The sequence below is a fragment of the Meriones unguiculatus genome, chromosome 10, assembly GCF_030254825.1.
Source record: "Meriones unguiculatus strain TT.TT164.6M chromosome 10, Bangor_MerUng_6.1, whole genome shotgun sequence".
NCBI classification, from domain to species: Eukaryota; Metazoa; Chordata; class Mammalia; order Rodentia; family Muridae; genus Meriones; species Meriones unguiculatus.
The window spans coordinates 33,493,326-33,513,330 of record NC_083358.1 but is presented as its reverse complement, the minus strand read 5'-3'; the positions used below and the strand labels follow the sequence as shown (position 1 = coordinate 33,513,330).

At 46.2% G+C, this 20,005-nt stretch overlaps 1 protein-coding gene across 10 annotated transcripts in view; it reads left to right on the top strand.

The window, feature by feature from the left end:
• Positions 1-6,171: 6,171 nt before the first annotated feature.
• Positions 6,172-20,005, top strand: part of Nlrc5 (NLR family CARD domain containing 5) — a 72,355-nt gene continuing 58,521 nt past the window's right edge. For 5 of the 10 annotated variants that reach the window (XM_060392183.1, XM_060392184.1, XM_060392182.1 and 2 more), the window contains exon 1: positions 6,215-6,272. The gene's annotated coding sequence lies outside the window, so the exon portion shown is untranslated. Of the gene's footprint in view, positions 6,273-16,198; positions 16,304-20,005 lie in introns of those variants that run through there. The other 5 variants (XM_021654998.2, XR_009594582.1, XM_060392187.1 and 2 more) reach the window with 5 other exon arrangements.

Below are 20,005 nucleotides of genomic sequence, written 5' to 3'. Positions count from 1 at the left end.
TAGGCCAGTCAATCCAACTCTAATGCCAAAGGGAAGGTCTCCTCTGCAGGTTTTCAGCCCCAGCACAGAGGATTCTTCCGTCTGTCTTGGAAGGTTTTCTCCTGGCACGGCCTCTACACTGAACCAACGGGATGGTTTGTCCTGCCGCCTCACACCCCTCACAGCACACATTGTGGCAAGAAGTGGAGCCTTTGAGAAGCAAGTGAGATTCCTGCACTTCTCAGAGACTTGGTTGATTCTCAGGGTTGTGAGCTCCTGATCAACCAGGAATGGATTGGTGAGTAGACTGTTATGGAGTTGGGCCACCCCTGTCTTCTGCCCCCTCCTTCTGTGCCCCCCTGGCCTATTTTTACTTGTTGAAGCAGTGTGATACCTTCTCTGATGCCTAAAACTTTTCAGCCTCCAGAACAGGCTATTACATTTACTGTGAGACAAGGAAAGTCGTCTTTCTCCAAGTGGGCTCCCTAGTAAAGGGGCAGGGGCTGTCTCTGGCATGAACTCAGTGGCAGGCTCTCTGATCACCTCCCCCCTGGGGGGTGCAGCCTTGCCAGGCCACAGAGAAAGACAGTGCAGCCAATCCTGATGAGATCTGATAGGCTAGGATCAGAGAGAAGAGGAGGAGGATCTCCCCTATTATTGGACTAGGGGAGGGGCATAGGAGGAGAAGAGGGAGGGAGGGAGGGATTGGAGGAGACGAGGGAGGGGGCCACAGCCAGGATACAAAGTGAATAAATTGTAATAAATAATAAATAAAAAAACTTTTAATGCATGTACGGCTGAGTGCAGTGGTGCACACCTGTGATCCCAGCGCTTGGGGAGGCAGAGGCAGGTGGATCTCTTTGAGATGGAGACCAGCCTGGTCTACAGAGTGACTTCCAGGATATACAGATAGTTCCAGGGCCACACAGAGAAACCCTGACTTAAAAAAAAAATGCATGTGTGTTTGTGATTCTATGTGTGCAGGTGTGTTATGTGTGTTTGTGCCTGCATGTAGAAGACAGACGATAAACTCACTTGTCCACAGAAATGCTGTCTACCTCCTTTGAGACCGGCTCTCTCACTGACCCAGACCTCACCAATAAAGCTGGGCTAGCCAGTGAGCTCCAGGCATCTCTGCTCCCTTTTCACGGCCTGAGCTCACTTTGTCCCTGTTCTCTTCTGCCCTTGGATCTCAGAGCAAGAGTCTGATGCTGGGAGCAGCCAGGAGCATGGGGAGGGTTCTTGAAAGGCCCTCTGCGTGCGCGCGCGCGCGCGCACACACACACACACACACACACACACACACACACACACACACTCACACTCTTTACTAGGGACTGGAGAGATGGCTCAGCAGTTCAGACACTTGTTGCTTCTGCAGAAGTCCCCACATTTGGCTTTAAGCACCTGCATGACAGCTCACAACTGTTCCCAACTCCAATTCCAGCAGATCCGATGCCATCTTCCGGCCTTCAAGGGCTCCAGACATGCATGTAGCACACACACACACACACACACACACACACACACACACAGAGAGAGAGAGAGAGAGAGAGAGAGAGAGAGACAAAGCACTCATACATAAGATAAAAATAAATCTTAAAAAATGGAAAGAACTTGTCAGCCCCAGAGAACTAACAGGAATTTTATTCTCTGCAATGTCCTCTAGAGCAGCAACACTAGTTAGAAGACACAGTGGACCAATACTTCTCTCTTAAGGATCCCCCGGCCTAAGGCCTTCCCCTAATGCCACAGAGCAAAAGCAGGAGAGCTTGCCACCCGGCAGCTCCCATCCCATGCCCAGAAACTGTTGCCACACTCCTTAGTGAGAACTCTTTAGAGTGTCAGTCTTGCAGACCCCACATCCTAGCTGAGACCCTGGAACACATCCTTATGCCATAATGGAAAGCGGATGTAGCCCCTGGTACCCTCCTGTCATTGCAGAACAAGTCTCCAGGTCTGTTCTGTGGGGGGACTTAGAGGTCACCAAAAAGGGCCAAGAGAGCATGTAGCAAGATCTACGGCAGCCCAGAGAGCAGAGACTTGTTAGAACAGAACAGACCCTCTCACAAACCTATGCCACTGCCAGTCCAGAAGCTCTACGTGGCTGACTGCTAAGGACCAGGACAACCCTGGCCCAGGCCAGATGTTGGCAGATCTGATTAGAACCCATTGCCTGGACACTGTGCCTTCTGCACCTTCCAAACAGCAAACAGTGCTTCTCCCACCCCGCCAGGGCTCTGAGGAGAACACCTTATCAGCTCGGCTGCTGGTCCCGAGGGTGAGTGGGACTAGGCCTCAGGTAAATGAGGGGGGCTTTTTTTTTTGCCTAACAAAGAACACTTCCTACCTCCTTGGGGTGTGGGGACCCACTTGTCTTACAGTCACCCGAGGAGTACTTTTATCTTTAAGTGTAGGTAAAAGGTCCAAGCCCACTTGTTGGTTTGAAAACCTACCGAAACCCACCAACCCCTGAGCATAAAAACACACCCGTTCCAGAGCTCAAAATCCCACCTGGAAATTTCCACCCTGGAAAACTCCTTCCCAAAGGAGAATCTATCTATCTATCTATCTATCTATCTATCTATCTATCTATCTATCTATCTATCTATTTATCTATCTATCTATCTATCTATCTACCTATATCATCTATATCTGTCTATGCATACAAATGTGTATATATGTGTAATATATATGTGATATAATATATATATATATTTTATATATGCCTGTCTCCTGCTCAGTCCCCTGCTGCTTTTCACCGGAGCAGAGGTAGCCACCCTTCTGTGTCTCTCCCAGTAAATCTCTTGTGTGAGGTTTGCTACACGCAGTGTGGCTTTGGCTCTAACTTCCAGGATGCCTTTCCCTTCGGAGCTGTAACAGTCACACTGGGGAAACGTTCCCCCTCAGAGCAGAGATGTAACACTTCCACCGGGGAAGCCTTTGGTCTCAGAGCTGTACCAGGAACTCTACTCTGTCCAAGCCTGGGTCTGCTCACCTTTCTTCCTTCTCCTGGCATACTGGGCCAGTTCTCACACACAGGCACTCAGCTCTCCAAAGCAGATCCATGCAAGGCAGCCGAGAAGAACCGTGTGCACTTTGGCCAAAGGAACCTGGTGTTTGTGGAGGTTCCTGGCCATTGGCTGGGCTGTTGTGAAAAGTCTTTCCCTGGGGAGATGTAGCAATATCTGTCTCTTCCTCCTGATGTCCTAGTTACAAACTAAAATTCTGTTTCACCACAGTTCAGCTGTGCGTTCAGCCAATGAGTTTACTGGGCTTCTTTACAGAGCGTCGGTGACTCCAAAGTGGTCGCACTGGAGAGTCTCCGCCCAGCATGGATGATGGCTTCTGCAGAGCTGCACAGGTGGAACCTTCTCCCCTCGTCCTTCCCAGTCTATATATTCTTGCCTCTCCTGGGCAGTGACCAATGACCTCATACAATTAGGGCAGAATTACCTGCCGGTGGCTGGGAGGAGCGGCCAGCAACTCAGGTGAGGGTTCAGCCACCCTCCCTGCTTTCTGATCTCATGAAAATTGGCAGCATTTGGATTCATAGGATGCCTTATAACACAGGCCAAAGGGTACTGGCTTCAAGGTGCCGCTCTTTTCATTGTCATGTGACCCTTAGCTCTCGCTTGACCTCTCCGGATCTCATTTCTTCTTGTGCCTGATGAGATGTTCATCTCTGTCCTGCCCCCTCATGGGGATGTGTGCCCTTAAGTACATTGTGCTTGTCTCTCTGGGTGGCGGCTACTTGTCTGTGCCCACCTACACCCCTCTGTCAGCACGGAAGGGAGTAGGTCCAGCAACAGGTGACAGTCGGAGGGATTATGGACTGAGCCCTACTGTTGGACTGCAGTCCCTCTCATACGTACAGCCAACAGCCCAACATGTACCACAGGCTGGGATGCTACCACCTGACAACAGGAAACGGAAGCTGGCTAAAATCGAGGCATTTGTTAGAGGTCAAACTAGGCAGGCTGGGAGCCACACCCAAGCAATTACTGCAAAATAATACTGCCATCTGCTCCTCCCTGGCTAGAACTTTCTAGATTTTCAGCTTTGTCCTGGGAGGAAGGAGGTTACAGGGTCACAGGAACTCGAGACCCAAAGAAGGAGGCCAGAATAGAAGGGCTTCTTAAGAGTCTCAAGTACATAATAAAGACATTTGCTCAACCATGTTTGTAGCAGCTTTATTTGTAATAACCAGAAGCTGGAAACAACCCAGATGCCCCTCAACTGAAGAATGGATACAGAAATTGTGGTACATCTACACAATGGAATATTACTCAGCAATGAAAAATAAGGAAATCATGAAATTTGCAGGTAGATGGTAGGAACTGGAAAGGATCATCCTGAGTGAGCTGTCCCAGAAGCAGAAAGACACACACGGTATATACTCACTCACATAGACATATAATATAGGATAAACCTACTAAAATCTGTACATCTAAAGAAACTAATCAAGAGGGAGGACCCTGACTAAAATGCTCAATCTCTACCCCGAAAGGCAAAGAGGTTGGGCATCAGAAGAAGAAGAAAACAAGAAACAAGTTAGGCACCTGCCACAGAGGGCCTCTGAAAGGCTCTGCCCTGCAGACTATCAAAGCTGATGCTGAGACTTATGGCCAACTGTTGGGCAGAGTGCATGGAATCTTATGTAAGAAGTGGGAAATAGATCTGGAGAAGACAGGAGCTCTACAAGAAGAGCAACAGAACCAGAAAATTTGAACACAGGGGTCTTTCCAGAGACTCATACTCCAACCAAGTACCATACATGGAGATAACCTAGAATACCTGCACAGATGTAGCCCATGGCAGTTCAGTGTCTAAGTGGGTTACATAGTAATGGGAAGAGGGACTGCCTCTGACATAAAACGATTGGCCTGCTCTTTGATCACTTCCCCCTGAGGGGGGAGCAGCCTTACCAGGCCACAAAAGATGACAATGCAGCCATTCCTGATGTGATCTGATAGACTTAAGATCAGAAGGAAGGAGAGGGGGACCTCCCCTATCAGTGGACTTGGGGAGGGGCATGTGTGAAGAAGGGAGAGGGAGGGTGGGATTAGGAGGGGAGGAGGGGGGGTTTGTGTGTGTGGGATACAAAGTGAATAAAATGTAATTAATAAAAGTTAAAAAAAGAAAAAGAGTTTCCGGTACATGCTGCATCTGCCCTAACTTCTGGTCTTCCATTCTTACTAAGGAATAGAAAGGCGTTGTCATGGTCCTCAGGACAAAGGGCAGAGCCGAGACTCAAGGGCCAAACCTTTTGTCTAGGGCAGTGGTTATTAACCAGAGTGTCGAGATCCTCTGGAGTCATCCAGTCCTTTCACAGGGGTCTCATATCAGGTACCCTGCATATCAGATTTAGATTATGATTCATAACAGTTACAGAGTAGCAATAAAAATGATTCTATGGTTCGGGGTCACCACAACATGAGGACCTGCATTGAAGGGTAGCAGCCTTAGGAAGGTTGAGCACCACTGATCCAAGTTGATATAGCCAGCACTTAAAGAGAAGGACTTGAGCCTGAGGTGCTGGGGTCATGGGTGTGCTTCTAACCCTCCCCTTCAGTGCTCAGACCAGCTTGTCTCTCCACTCCTCCCCAGAGCGTTCTAGATTTGCTTCACTGTGGGATGTCACAGAGACCTCTGTATAGAAGACAGAGCCATCCTCAGGAGGAGCCTGGCCTCTGTTCTGGGACAAGAACAAGAGGCAGGGCAGGATGAAGAACTTGGAACAAACACAGGACCAGTGGCTTTCCAGGACTGACCCTGCAGTCTCTCCCTCTCAGCTCACCTCTTTCCATCCTCCCTCACCTCTGCGCTCATCTTTCTTCTGTAGATTAGGAAACCCTTGCACCTGTGTCTTGTGATTCCGCAACGCCTGGCAGAGACACACCTGGAGACCCTGTTTGTCCAGGTCAGGTCTCAGGTGATGTCAGGTCTCAGGTGGATGTCATCCTGCAGCGCGCTGGAAGCCCCCGCTGGACCCAAGCGGCTCTTCTGCCTCCTTCCTGTAGTCTCGGGGAGGCGGGGAAAGGAGGACTGTGCGGGTCCTGGGGCGCTCTGGCTCCACCCACCGCCGGCAGATGCCCACCTTACCCTGCGCACAGTATCCGAGGCTGCGATCGCCGAGCTACGATGGATTCCTGGCACCCTCCCCGCACGCCCTGGGGTTGGCACTTTGAATCCACGTGATTTCTCGGCAGCGGCGGCGGGTTCCACGAACAAGCGAACAGCGCTGCCACTTTCAGTTTCGTGCAGAGCGCGGTGGAGCCGGAGCTGAGCTGGTGAGTTACCTGCCCAGGCAAGGGCGCGGAGGGAGATAAGGGTTTGAATTCTGCACCTAGATGGAGGAGGGGGTGCCAGAGGCCAGGTGGATGGACACATGGACAGACGGGCGGGTGAGCACTGGTGGCTTAGCAAAATGCAATCTGGCGCTCTGCAGTTTGGAGGCCACAGAAAGTGTTGGGTTGGGGAGTGACTCAGTTTGAGAAACACGCCTCTTCTAGAGCCACACTGGTCATCCCGTGGAGCCATACTTTCATGCTTTTTTGATTTTCTTTTTAACTTCTATTGCTTCATTAGTAATCACAGAAGTCACCCTGTTCGTTACATGCAATTCCGAATTTTCAGCCAAAAACAATAACAACAACAACAAAAAAAACCCTTTCGTTATACAGAAGTAGGAGGAACAGAATTAGGATGAACCATAGCAACTTGCTGTTTTATAGAACAAAACCCCCTCCTGCCGGTCTCCAACAGTGGCCAACCTCAGGGCGGTGGTTTCTGGCTACCAACTTTGTTTTGAGACAAATAACAGATAGAGAATCTCGACATGAATCTTTTTTAAAAAAAGACTATTGCATTTTAAAGGAAAACGGTTCTTTAAGGTCGTCTCACCTGCATTTCTAATAATTATTGAAACTCACCCGTCACAAAGGTAGGCCTGGGCAGCTTTTTGTCCCTGGCCTCCTGCACTGGCATGCGGGTTACGACCCATTGTCTCACTCAGGAAAGCCAGAGCTGGGAGTTGCTGGAGGTTCCTGGAGAGGGCCGGTCTTCGGGACTGTTGGCATACATTGTGTGTGTGTGGGTTCTTCTGAAAAGATGGGTTTGGGGGCTTCATACAGAAAAAGGTATTTTGAAAATCGGCTTTCCTGATTAGGAAAACAAACAAACAAAAAAAGCCAAGGAATGGCCAAAACTGGGGATAGCTGAGCCATACCTGGAGTTCTCTCTTTCTGAGTCACTCTCTCTCCAAGGGACAAGGAAACCTGGAAAAGCACCAGGTTTCCTCTGGGTGTAGGTCAGTGGTAGGGCAGAATCTGTGTTGAGTCCACAAAAATAAGGCGCCGGCCCGGATCTCCCACCAGGGAACAGAGTGGGGCGAGCTGGTGACCTAAAGTTCACAAGGCCCCTTGCCAGGTACTTCCTCCAGACCAGTTGCCAGAAGTTATGCCTGTCTGCCCTGTCTCCGGGACTGGCACCCACCAGTTCCTGGAGTGGGGACCTCCTTGGGCTCTCAGCACTGTGCACTTGCTAGGTGACCCTGAGCTCAGGATTGGGTCTCTTGGAAGCTTGAGTCCCCACCTGCAATTTAAGCATAAAGGATAGTTCAAAATTCACCTCATGGATTGAATGCGATAAAGTAGAAATAGTGCTTGGCCACAAGAATAGGGAACCTTGAGTCCTGATGGGACAAACACCAAAGCTTAGGGAATGCCTGGTCAGTGTCCATGTACCCCCCAGCAAGCCCCCTTTCTCCTCTGAAGATCGCCCAATGAAACTTTGTAGACTGTCTTCTCCCATCTGTTTTGCTGTGCGCTGGCTCCCCTAAAGAAGACATGAAATCCTCATCTCTGAATGTGACCTTATTTGGACATAAGATGGCTGCAAATGAGGCTGTAGGGTGAACCCAGTAAGACTTCTCCCTACTAATGGAGGAAATCAGCATGTCAAAACAGATACCTCAGGGAGGGCAGCCACGTTGGGGTGGCAGAGACTGCAGCCTCAAGCTGAGAGACACCAAAATATTTTAGCAACTGTGCCAGTAGGAGGAAGAAGGGCTCCTTTTCCAGCACCCTCCAAGGGGCCTCTGCCCACTCTGGATGCAGACGTCCGGGTTGCAGCCCGGACAGAACAAACCGCCGCTGTTACTGTCGGTGGAACCTTGTTGCCACATCTGAGAGCAGCATCCCAGCATCTCTCCTCTACCACGCTCAGAGAAGTGCAAACACTTAAGTGTCAGGGGAGGGGTGTGGCTTAGAGGTCAAGAGCTCTGCTTAGCCTGTAGAAGATCCAGGGTTCCATCCTTAGCACAGACGACAGATCAAAAACCCCTGTGAAACCGGGTGTGGCTGGAGCTAACTCTGCAGAAGAAACAAGCTTTAGAAGCAGAAACAGGCTAGATCCCGCTGGCTGCTGGTGCAGGAGGTTCAGAGAGCAGGATCTCGGGCCTTTGCACACCCTCTCAGAGTCCTGTGTAAAACCAGGTGTGCCGCTGATGGTTTGTAGGACCTGTCACCCAGAAATGGGTGTGATTTTAGAACTCGAAAGTTAGCTCCAGTTTCTGGGCCCCTGAAATCTGGTAGAGGCCGCATGACCCCTCATTCTTCTCTTTAGAGGAGCCCTGAGTCTTCCATTCTGTGGGTTTCAGAGATGGGGTGGGGGACTCCGTTCTTCTGGTCACCTGTGACTGCCGGCTCTTCCTTCCTCCTCGGTCTCTGCTCAGACCATAGCATGGACAGGGGTTGGAAGCCAGAGGAAACCTGACTTAACTGGTTCTTCCCGATGACTTCACATCCCAGGTGACGCTTTGAATAACTCCTTTCTAACTCCTCCTGGGGGGGGGGGGTCTTCTCCAGGGAGGCACTGACTGCCTTCTGTCTGGCTCCCCCTGGGCTTTCGGTGCTGGGAATTGCGAGGGCTGATGTGCAGAGCCCCTCTAGCACTAGGTTTTCCCCTGTGTGTGTATTCAAATTTTAATGAACTCAGATATTTTTTTAAAAAATGAAATTTGTTAAACTAAACAATATGGATGATGTTAAAACAAAACCAAATCCCAGTAATGGTATCACAAACCCAGAACTTAAGTGGCTGAGGCAGAAGGCTTATGGGTGGTGGAGCCCAGCCTGACTCATGTAGCAAGACCCTGTTCCTAACTTTTTAAAAGATAAATAATTTAATATGATTAAGTGACTAATATAGTAAAAATCTAGTCACCCAGATGCTTTCTCTGAAGACAACCAATATCATTGGGTTTCTGAGTCTTATTCCAGAGTCTAACTGAGCCTTTACAGACAAAGGTATCTTTAGATCATACGCACATATACATACACAGGTATATAGACATGTATGTATGTGCTTCCATGCCCATACACACACGCATACACATGCATCCCCTCGCTCATAATGAGGCTGTAATTGTATGGAGTGTGCACTGTTTTTGTTTTTGTTTTTCATTTAATGCAACAAATAATCTTTAATTTTTTTTCCTCTACATATTTATTTTAGTGATGGGGATGAAACACAGGGCCCCGGGCATGCCAAGTGAGTGCTTTTCCATTGAAAGCTTTTTCAGCTCTCTTTCTGGGTATATACTCTCTGTGCATACACACTCTGTGCATTCCACACTTTCTTTGTCCATTCTTCTGTTGATGGACATCCAGGCTGATGGCACATTGTAGCTACAGTGAGTGGCGCTGCCCTCCACATGGACAAGCTGGTGTCTCTGGGGTGTGTTGGTTTTGTATACCGGAAGTGGTACAGCTGGGTCATGTGATAATTCTATTTTTAGCTTTTATTTTTCAGCATGTCTGTATTAATTTCTAAACTGGCTAGCCTACTTTACATTTCTAGCGATTTTATATAATATATATTATATAAATATCATATATTCCCTGTTCGTGAATCCTTAACAGCATTTGTTGTTTTCAGAACAATATCTGTTCTAATGGGGGTGAGATGGGATTCATTGTTGTTTTAATTTGAATCTTCCTGATGGCCAAGGAATTGAACTTTTTTTTGTATGTGGTATGTGGATTGGTTTTTTGGAACTGTCTGCTCATTTGCCTATTTGTTGACTGTGTTGTTTGTTTTTCTAGTACTTAGTTGTTTGAGTTTATATATATATATATATATATATATATACACACACACATATATATACACATACATATACATATATATTGCTATTAATCAGCTGCCACATGTACAGGTGGGAAAGCTTGTCTACCATCTGTCAGGTTTTTTTTTTTAATCAATTGTTTCTTTGATTGCATGGAAGATTTTACATTCTGTATGATTCTGTATGTAAACCATATGATTCAGTTCCTAGTATTGTTTTCCATGATATCAGAATTCTTTTTGTTCTTGTTCTTCTTCTTCTTCTTCTTTTTTTTTTTTTTTTTCGAGACAGGGTTTTCTTGTATAGCCTTGGCTGTCCTGGACTTGCTTTGTAGATCAGGCTGGCCTCGAACTCATAGATCTCCGCCCACCTCTGCCTCCCCCAGTGCAGGGATCAAAGGCGTCACCACCTCTTCTAGCTCAGAATTCTTCTCCGTAAGTCTTTGCCTAAGCCTGTATCTTGAAGTGGTTGGTTTGTGTTTTTCCATAGTCATTTCAGAGTTCAAGTCTTACATTAAAATCTTTGATTTATTTAAAATTGAATTTTGTCCAAAGGAAGAGAGTAACTAGTTTTATTCTTCTCTATATGGATATTCAGCACTATTTGCTCAAGAGTCTGCTTTTATTCCAACATGTGTTAATGGTATGTGTTTGTCAAAAGTCAGGTAGCTGTGTGTGGGTTCATTTCCGGATCCTCTGTTTCACTCACTGACGTGTGTATGTGCCAGTACCATGTTGGTTTTGTTATCAAAAATCAGGTCTGTGATGCCTCTTTTTGCTCAGGATGGCTTTGGCATCTTTTGGGATCTTTGCTTTGGGGGATCTTTAGTACTTCTAAAACTTTACAAATTTTTAGTCCTGTGAAGAATGTTACTGAAGTTTTGATGAGGATCGCATCGAATCTGTAGATTGTTCTGGGTAATGTAGCAATTTTCCAGTATTAATTCTACCAATAGCTGACAGTAAGAAGTCTTTCCACATCCTAATGTCTTTTGGTTTCTTTCTTTGGTGTTTTAAAATAATCATTGTAGAAGTCTTCATTCCACTGTCTTAATGAGATTTCTTCTAAAGTTTTATTTTTAAAGCTATTATGAATGGGACTTTTAAAAATCTCTTTCTCAGCATGTTCATTATTGGCTACACAGCCTGCTGGCTTCTGTGCCTTCGTTTGCATCCTGCCACTTTGCCCAGTATTTATCATTTCTAGGAGCTTTCTGATGCATTCTAGGAGCTTTCTGAAGCGTTCAGTAGAGGCTCTTTTGCATGAGATCATGTCATCTTCAAACTGGGATAATTTTACTTCTTTCTTATTTGTGTCCCTCCCCCGCCACCCCTTTGTCTTATTGTTTCCGCTAAGACTTCTAGTGCTAAGCAGATTAGGAGTGGAAAAAGTTGACATCCCTATCCTGTCCCTGCTTTTAGCAGAAATGTTTTAAATGTGTTAAATAATGTTGGCTGTAGGTTTGTCACGTATAGTTTTATATGTATGTATAACTATATATGTCTATATTATGCTGAGATATGTTCCTTTTATTTCTACTTCTTCATGTTTTTTTTTTTTAATCGTGAAGAGATGTTGGATATGTCAAAGGCTTTTTTCTGAACTTATTGACATAATCCTGCAATTTTTGTTCTTGAGATTATGGATGTATAAAATTTATTGATTGTGTTTGTTGGATCTTCACTGCATACTTGAGTGAAGACAATTTTAACACAGTAAATGTGCTTTTTGATGTGTTACTGACTTCGTTTTGCTATTATTTGTTAATAAAATTTGCACCTATGTTCGTTACAGAGATTAGTCGCTACTTTTTTCTTCTTTCTTTCTTTCTTTCTTTCATTTTTGTTCTGTGTTTTTATAAGTTTGGTATCCAAGTACTTCGGCTTTTGATTTTATATTTTGAAACAGGGTCTAAGGTTTTTGTTTGAGTTTCATTATGACATTTTCATGCATTTATATAGTATATTTTGGGCACACACACATGTACACACACACACACACACACAATCCTCCAACTCCCTTCCATCCACTAATCACTTTCTTTTGCTCATAAGAAAGTTATTTTCTCCCCTCTCTCTCTCTCTCTCTCTCTCTCTCTCTCTCTCTCTCTGTGGTTTCCATCCCCCAATGAGTTTCATTAAGGTTGTTTACAGGAGCGTGTGCATGTGCAAGGGTTTGTACACAGCAGCGCTTATTGTTTGGGTACTGGGATTTGAACCTAAGTCCTTATCTACGCCAGGCAAGTTCTCTGCTACTAATCTACAGCCCAACCTCGTGCACTTCTTTTCTTTATTGTTTTGGGAAGTGTGTGTGTGTGTGTGTGTGTGTGTGTGTGTGCGTGTGTGTGTGCTGATACTGGCTTTTGAAAGTTGGAACGTTTTCCTCCTCTTGATGATTTATGGACTATTTTGAGGAGTGTTGAGGTTAATTTTTTTAATTTTATTTCTTTTTATTTTATGTGCATTGGTGTTTGCCTGCATTTATTTCTGTGAAGTTACTAGATCTCCTGGAACTGGAACTACAAACAGTCGTGAGCTGCCATGTGGGTGCTGAGAATTGAACCTAGGACCTCTGGAAGAGCAGACAGTGTTCTTAATCACTGAGCCATCTCTCCAGCCCCCATGTTAGTTCTTTAAAAGTCTGGTGGATTCCAGCAATGAATCCCTCTGAGTCTGAGGGTTTTTCAGTTGTGAAACTTTAAAAAAATATATCCTTTCATATTTGCCTTGTGTATTTAATTTTTATGATGCTTTGGTGGACAGGTTATTATCATTACTGTTACATAATTTGTGTGTGCACCACGCACGTGCAAATGTGCCCACGCGTGCACATACCACATGAGCACAGGAGCCCTTAGAATCTGGAAGAGGGCATCAGATCCCTTAGAGCTAAAGCTCCAGGCAGTTGTGAGACCCCTTACAGCATTCTGAGAACTGAACTCAGGTCCTCTGCAAGAGCATTAAGCACTCTCACCCACTGAGCCATCTCTCCAGCCTCTTAACCCACATTTCTAACACAGTTTACCCTTTCCCATGGTCTCATGAATGTGCTTACTTCCCTCGGTGTATAGAATTCCTTCAAGTGTCTTCTGTGATGCTTGTATAGTGCTTGTCATACAAGGTTTTTCTTTGTATTTCTCCATCAGTTTTGAAGGATGGTTCTGCAAAGCTTGAACTATAGCATTCCATATCTTCCTGAATTTGAGAGTTTCTGTTCAGAAATCTGTTATCTGGTGGGTTTGCCTTTTTACATGGCTTGATGATGCTTTCTGCAGCTTTCAGTGTTTTTCTTTTGGTCTCTATACTCAGACCAAAAGTATAGTATAGTTAACTATACTATGACATGAGGAGGCTTTTCTACCTGAATGGCCATCCTACTTCCTATGGCTGCTTCTTTGACTTTCTTGGATATATATTTTTTCCAAAAATCTCGTTATTAATTATAATTGTGTGTGCATATGATGCACATGTGGGTGAGGGCCATAGCACATTTGTGGAGACCAGAGGACAGCTTTGTGGAGTCTGTTCTTTCCTTTTACCTTTAAGGGGGGTTGAGGATCAGACTCAGTTCATCAGACTCGTGCAGCAAGTGCCTCTCGGCCATCTTGCCGGCTCTGCTTTCTTTGTAAAAAATAATTTTATTCACATATAGTAATTCTAAATAACAATGAGTTTCATTATGACATTTTCATGCATTTATATAGTATATTTTGGTCACACACACACATACACACACATACACAATCCTCCAACTCCCTTCCATCCCACTAATCACTTTCTTTTGCTCATAAGAAAGTGATTTTCTCCTCTCTCTCTCTCTCTCTCTCTCTCTCTCTCTCTCTCTGTGGTTTCCATCCTCCAATGAGTTTCATTAAGGTTGTTTACAGGAGCGTGTGCATGTGCAAGGGTTTGTACACAGCAGCACTTATTAGTGACTATCTCTGACGACGCACCCCCACCTGCCATTAACTGCAGAGGGGTGCAGCCCTACCAGCACACTACCCCCAACTTCCTCTGACTCGCTCTTTCCACCCCTTCTTTCACAATATTACCTAAGCCTCCAAGTGAGATATAGATGTCCTGTTTACAGCTGGGCACCCGACAGTTATTTTTTCTCAGTCTACTGGCCAGTGAGCCCCTCCCTGCAGTCACCACTGACCACTGTAAAATAAGGTTCCTCTGGCCACAGCTGGACTCTTGCCTTCCTTCCCCAGCTTCTAGAATGTTCCATTCTCTTGATTTCCTATGCTTTTGGCTAGTGCTTCCTCCCCGTCTGTGTCCATGATTCAAAAACTTAGTTTTTTGTAACACTGAAAGGCCTGGGGAAGTTTGTGTTAGGAAGAAAGACTGGATATAGCCTTCTTGTGAGGGTCACTTGGAACATTTGAAAGAGGAGAGGCAGGAAACAGTGAACCATGGCGATTGGAGGATGAAAGAAGGAAGCAAAGCGAATGGCAGAAATGAGATCAGGGGAGTGGGGAGAGAATGAGGAAGAGGAGTAATGTCCCAAGTTTGCTTATGACTGCTTCGGCTGTGTGATTTTTTTTTTTTCATGTAATCTTACAAAGGAGCAGCACCCCTGGGCCGTGGCAGGCAGTGTCACCACCCCTCCCCACATGTTCCAGAACCCTTGTGGAGAGGACACAGCCCCCTCTGAGCAGTGGTGTGGCACATGGCTTGGTCTCCCAGTGCACCTCTCCATCTCAGAAAAGGCAGGTCCACCCTGCGGCCACCCAGGCATAGATGCGGCTACTGTGAACATCCCCTAGAAGCCAGACCTCCACTCGGATGCTCGATTACTTCCCCAGGCTGGTTCTGAAGGTAGACTCCTCAAGGGAGAGGCTGACTGTTGCTTTTTCAAATATTTGAAACTGTGTTGCTAAATCCTGAAGACTGTATCAACGGATTGCTGCTGTGAGCCTCCCAGAGGGCCCCCTACCCCCACCCTGTTCCCCAGTTACCCATCTCATGGGCAGAGAGATGGAGCCTTGCCCATGCCCATCAGCATTAGTGGTCTCAGGGCGCGGTGTGAGGAAAGAAATCACTTGGCTGTTTTACGTCCTCTCACTGGGACAGAAGGTCAGTCTTTAGCTGAGGACTCACCCAGGAGATGGCTGCCGGGCTCAGAAGGCTCAGGGATGGGGCTTTGGTCTACATCTAATCATAAAGCAAGTAAAGCAAGAAAAGTGTTCTCTTTTCAGTTCCTCTCTCCCATATCCTGACTGTCACGGAGAGACTTCTCGGCCAGGTGTCTGGTAAGGCAGCCCGACCCCTACCTTAGGTCTACGCTAAGGTCAGCAACGCCACCCCCTCCAAGTCTCCAACCTCATTGTGGCTTGTTTCTGGGGGGTTTCTTTAGGGAATTAGGTCAGCCCCTGATGAATAATACTTAAAAAAAAAAGTTAGAAGTAAGATGGTTTTGAGACCTTTAAGAAGCGGTTCTCTCTCTGGTTGTCATGTAAAGTAGCCTTTGTATGACAAACAGGTAAAAAAACAAAAAACAAAAAAAAACAAAAACTAGGAAATTGCATGCATCCTTGTTGGGCTGTGGAGGACATCCTGCTCCTTATTTCTGCAATTCATAGAACTTTCCAGATTATTGAGACTATGCCAGTAAGCAGGGAGTAATAAAAATTTGCTGAACAATCGTTTAGTCTTAAGAGAAGAGCATCAGTTGAGGGCAGCATGGCGCATCCATTCAGGCATAACCCCAGGTTCATCCCAGAGCTTACGCTCTATTACTTTCCTATGAGGCTGGAGATTGAGCAAGAAGCTGGCTAAATGCCCGCAGATGGCACACTCTGTGTGTTTTTACACAGCATAGCTCATTTGGGGGGGACATTCTGAAGACAGAGCCGTGTCTGCCCGAGAGCCATCACCTTCCCACCCATAGTACCACAGCGTGGCAACAACCCTATGGTGGATGGCTGGGTTGTTCAAACACGGCTACGGTAATATCCTTAGCCCAGAATCGGGTGCCGGAGTGTGTCTGGACTACTGTGACAAAGTTCCATAGGTCACCTGGCTTATATGCCACAAGAGTGGATTTATCACTGTCCAGGAGGCTAAAGTCTAAGGTTGGGGTGTCAACATGGTGTTTCCCAGGAGTCCCTCTTCCGGGCTGCAGACTGCTAACTTATTTTTGTATGCTTGCATGATGGAAAGAATGCTGTAGAACGCGCTGGGCATTTCGGTAAGGAACTGTCCTACTCCTCTGGACCTCACCCTGGTCAACTAACTGCCTCCCCTAAATCCTCCCCAAACCATTGGGGGTAGGGTTTCAACATATAACCTAGGGGATGACAGAAACTACTGTGTTCACAGTCCCATGTGCTCTAGCCATTTGGTACTGTCTTGCTTTCTGCCAGGTTCAGTCAGCAGTGAGGTCGTGACATTGTGCCTAGATGTTAAAACTAGCAGACAATTCTGCAGCTGAACCTACATCTGGAAATGCCCTCTCTCTCTCTCTTTTATCTGAAACTTTCCTTGTTCCCTGCCTAGCCTCCCACAGCAGGGCGGCCAAGCTGACTCCCCACCCAAGGGAAGCTAAGAAGGGGATTTCCAAACTTTAGTTTCATTTTTGTGTGTGTGGCATTCTGGGCCCTGAATGCTGGATAGAACGGGACAGAGCCACTGTGTAGGGACCTGGGAGGAACAGAAGGGAGGTTAAGGGGGCATCTTCCTCAGAGATACCCTTGGGGCCTTTATGTGGATATAGATGCCCACAGGGCCTTCTAGTCCCCAGGGCCTTTGGAGCCTCATGGAAGGTCAGCATAACCAGGACATGGATTGATGGAGGAACAGCACCCAGATACAAGGACAAAGAGCCAGTCTCTTTCTAGCAGGAGTGGAGAACGGATGTCATCATGGTCTGGCCTACTGGTCAGTGATATGTCAGTGTGGCAGCCTCCTGGGAACTTTCCAGAAGAGCAGTTGACTGTACCCCACTCTTGAGATTATGCTGACATATAACTCAGTGGACTTGCTAAGGATACCCCACCCCCATGTAATTCAAGGGTGCAGACAAGATGGGGCCTCTGGTCTGGCATCCAGAAACATGTGGGGGGCCTCTCTGGCCACCAGCCACTTTCTCTAGCCCAAGAATCCAGGACTGAGTGGTAGAGACCAGACCTCCTCAGCTATCTGCTGTGCTAGCCAGGCTGGAGCCAGACCCCAGTTCCAAAATAGGGCCCCTCTGGGTTCCCTAGGGGCTTTCGGTGGGAGGTGGCATGTGCTGAGCTGGGAGCCTGATTACCGGGCTTTATTGATGGAAATGGTAGGTTGCAGCCCAGGTCTGGGGTGAGGCAGAGCCTCTCTCCAGATGGCAGCAACCACCCAGCGGGTTCTGAGGGGAGAAATGTCTGTTACTTGCAGCTCTGAGGCTCAGGCACACTGCCTGAGAGGCTTTCTTTCAAGACAGGCTTCTACTCACCTCCTCTGTAAAGAACTATGATCATATAGTTTAACAGCAGGATTTTTTGGTTAGCTGCTTGATTTGGGGGTTTTGGTTTTATAGTGTATTACTGTGTAGCTCAGATTACTCCCACCCTCTATCCTCTATCCTCTATCCTTCCTTTCCTCCCCACCCCCAAAAATTAAACCCAAGACCTTGTACATACTAGGCACACATTCTAGAACACCAGTATCTCCAAACTCTGTCTCCAAAGCCCTGTCCTCAAACTCATTTTTCTCCCTCAGCCTCCTTGCCTAGCTTCATAAGCAAACCTGGAGACAAACCCAGCTCATTCATTTAGGAGGTGATCCTATAGGGACAAGAACTATGGGGACAGGAAATGGGGACAGGAGAGGTGGACATCCCAGTGTGTGTCATTGAGCAAGTTCACACTAGGGTTAAGGGGAGTCTGCCTAACGAGGAGGAAGTAGGGTGTTTACACACCAACTCTCAGCATCCCTTGGCTAAGGAGACAAATTAAATCATTGGCCTCCAGCTAAGGCAGATGGGTAGGTAGTCAGATGTGAACCAGGTGCTGTGAAGCTGTGGGACCCTCCAAAGAAAAGGAACCACCAACTCAGCTATCCGCTTCAGAGAGAATCAACTAAACCCTGGTCTTCGACCCTGTGGCTGGGAGAGCATAGTACTTTACAGGTGCTGATAGTTTACAGAGCTTTTCCCTGGAGGACTTTTAATAAGCCTCTAACGATAAATGTAAAGCAAACGTGTATTTGTTTTCCCCCAAATGCCGTCCTTTGTCTTATTCTCAGCATAGTTGCCTTTTCCATGTTTTGTTGGAGTCATTGTTCTGTCAGGGAAATCATATGCCTCATGTGTAACACCCTTTTCGGTGTACTGCTTTCGTTTTTATCATTGCCTCTTTTTTCAAATAGAAAAATGAGCGGATGATAAAGAGTATTTTATTATAACACATTTGTTCGTGTAAATTGTTTCCAGTAACTTTATTGAGGTGTGGAGCACTTCAGTCTGAAATTGAACCATCCTGGTCTAAGCATCAGGAACTAGTTGTGTAGCAGCAGTATTTTCACATCTCTTGGGTCTAGACCTAGGAATGGCTTAATTGAGATTATGGTAAACTTCCAAACTGGTTCCCAAAGTAACTTTATATCCCTGCCAGTCTGCTAAATATTCCAGTTCCTCTAAATATTTATCAACATAGTCCATCTTTTTCCTTATAGCCAGCCTATATGCGTGTGAAATGCTATGTTCACAGGTGTGCAAGTTCCAAGAATTTTTAAGCTATTTGCTTGCTTGTTTACTTATTTATTAGAGAGCACAGGTGTCTGATGTAGTAAGCATTTGGGCGCCATGGTGATCACGTGGAGATTCGAGGACACTAGGTAGAGTCAGTCCTCTCCTTCCACTTTTACATGGGCACTGGGAATCAAACCCATGTGCCTGGCCAGTATAGTTAGCTGCTGAGCCATCTCCCCTGCCCGAAGCAAAACATTTAAAAATCTCTTCATTAAAAATTATTACTTAGGGGCCAGCGATGGCTTGGGGTTCAAAAACACTTGCTGCTCTTACAGAGGATCTGAGTTAAGTTTCTGAACTCATGTTGGGAAGCCCACCAATGGCTGTAACTCCAGCTCCAGGGGATCTGGTGCTCTCTTCTGACTCCCGTGAGCATCTCACACGCGTGTGCCCGCGTGCACACACACATCTTGTACACATAAAAAAAGCAAAATAAATTTGAATGTTAGTTCTTGAAGGCATATATTTTTATGCTACTTTATTTGGGTTCTTGTATCTACCACGCTTCTTCACCCCAATCCCTTTCAGTACCCCAACACCAGGTAGGAGAGACAGAAGGTTAATGGGTAGGGGGGCATTGAGTTTTTTTTTTTTTTTTTTTTTTTTTTTTTTTAGACTACTTTACTTTCTGTTTCCTAAGGGTGTTGAGTTCCTTGGGGCAAGTCCAATCTTTGTCTCTTCAGGGTATCTCCAACTTCTTCTTGTCTCTTTTCTCTCAACCACTTGGGAAACCAGGAACAGCAGGAGCAGGAACCAGAAAGGAGAACAGTCTGGCCTCTTTTGGGGCTCTGGTCTTTTTATAGACCCTCTGGAGTTCCCAGAATTAAACTGTCTTCCGCTGGCAGAATCACGCCCCTGCCAGAGCACACACAAGGCAAATAGTCCACTGTCATGAGCAATCTGAAGCAGCCCCATATCCTTGGGGTTAAAACAAAAACATGTTAACATAGCATAACTGGGTTTTTGAAGACACCAAAATTCTCATTGCAAGTTCTTTAACTGGCTGTGTTGTAAAATACCACTGATTAGTGAGTTTTATGTGAACATAAAGCTCATTTGGGCTCTATTCCATTCATTTTGTCTTTTTTTTTTTTTTCTTGTTTCTAACCCAAGTGTCTTACAGTGATGGCCACTCTAGCGTTACTATATTGTGAAGCTTTCCCCACA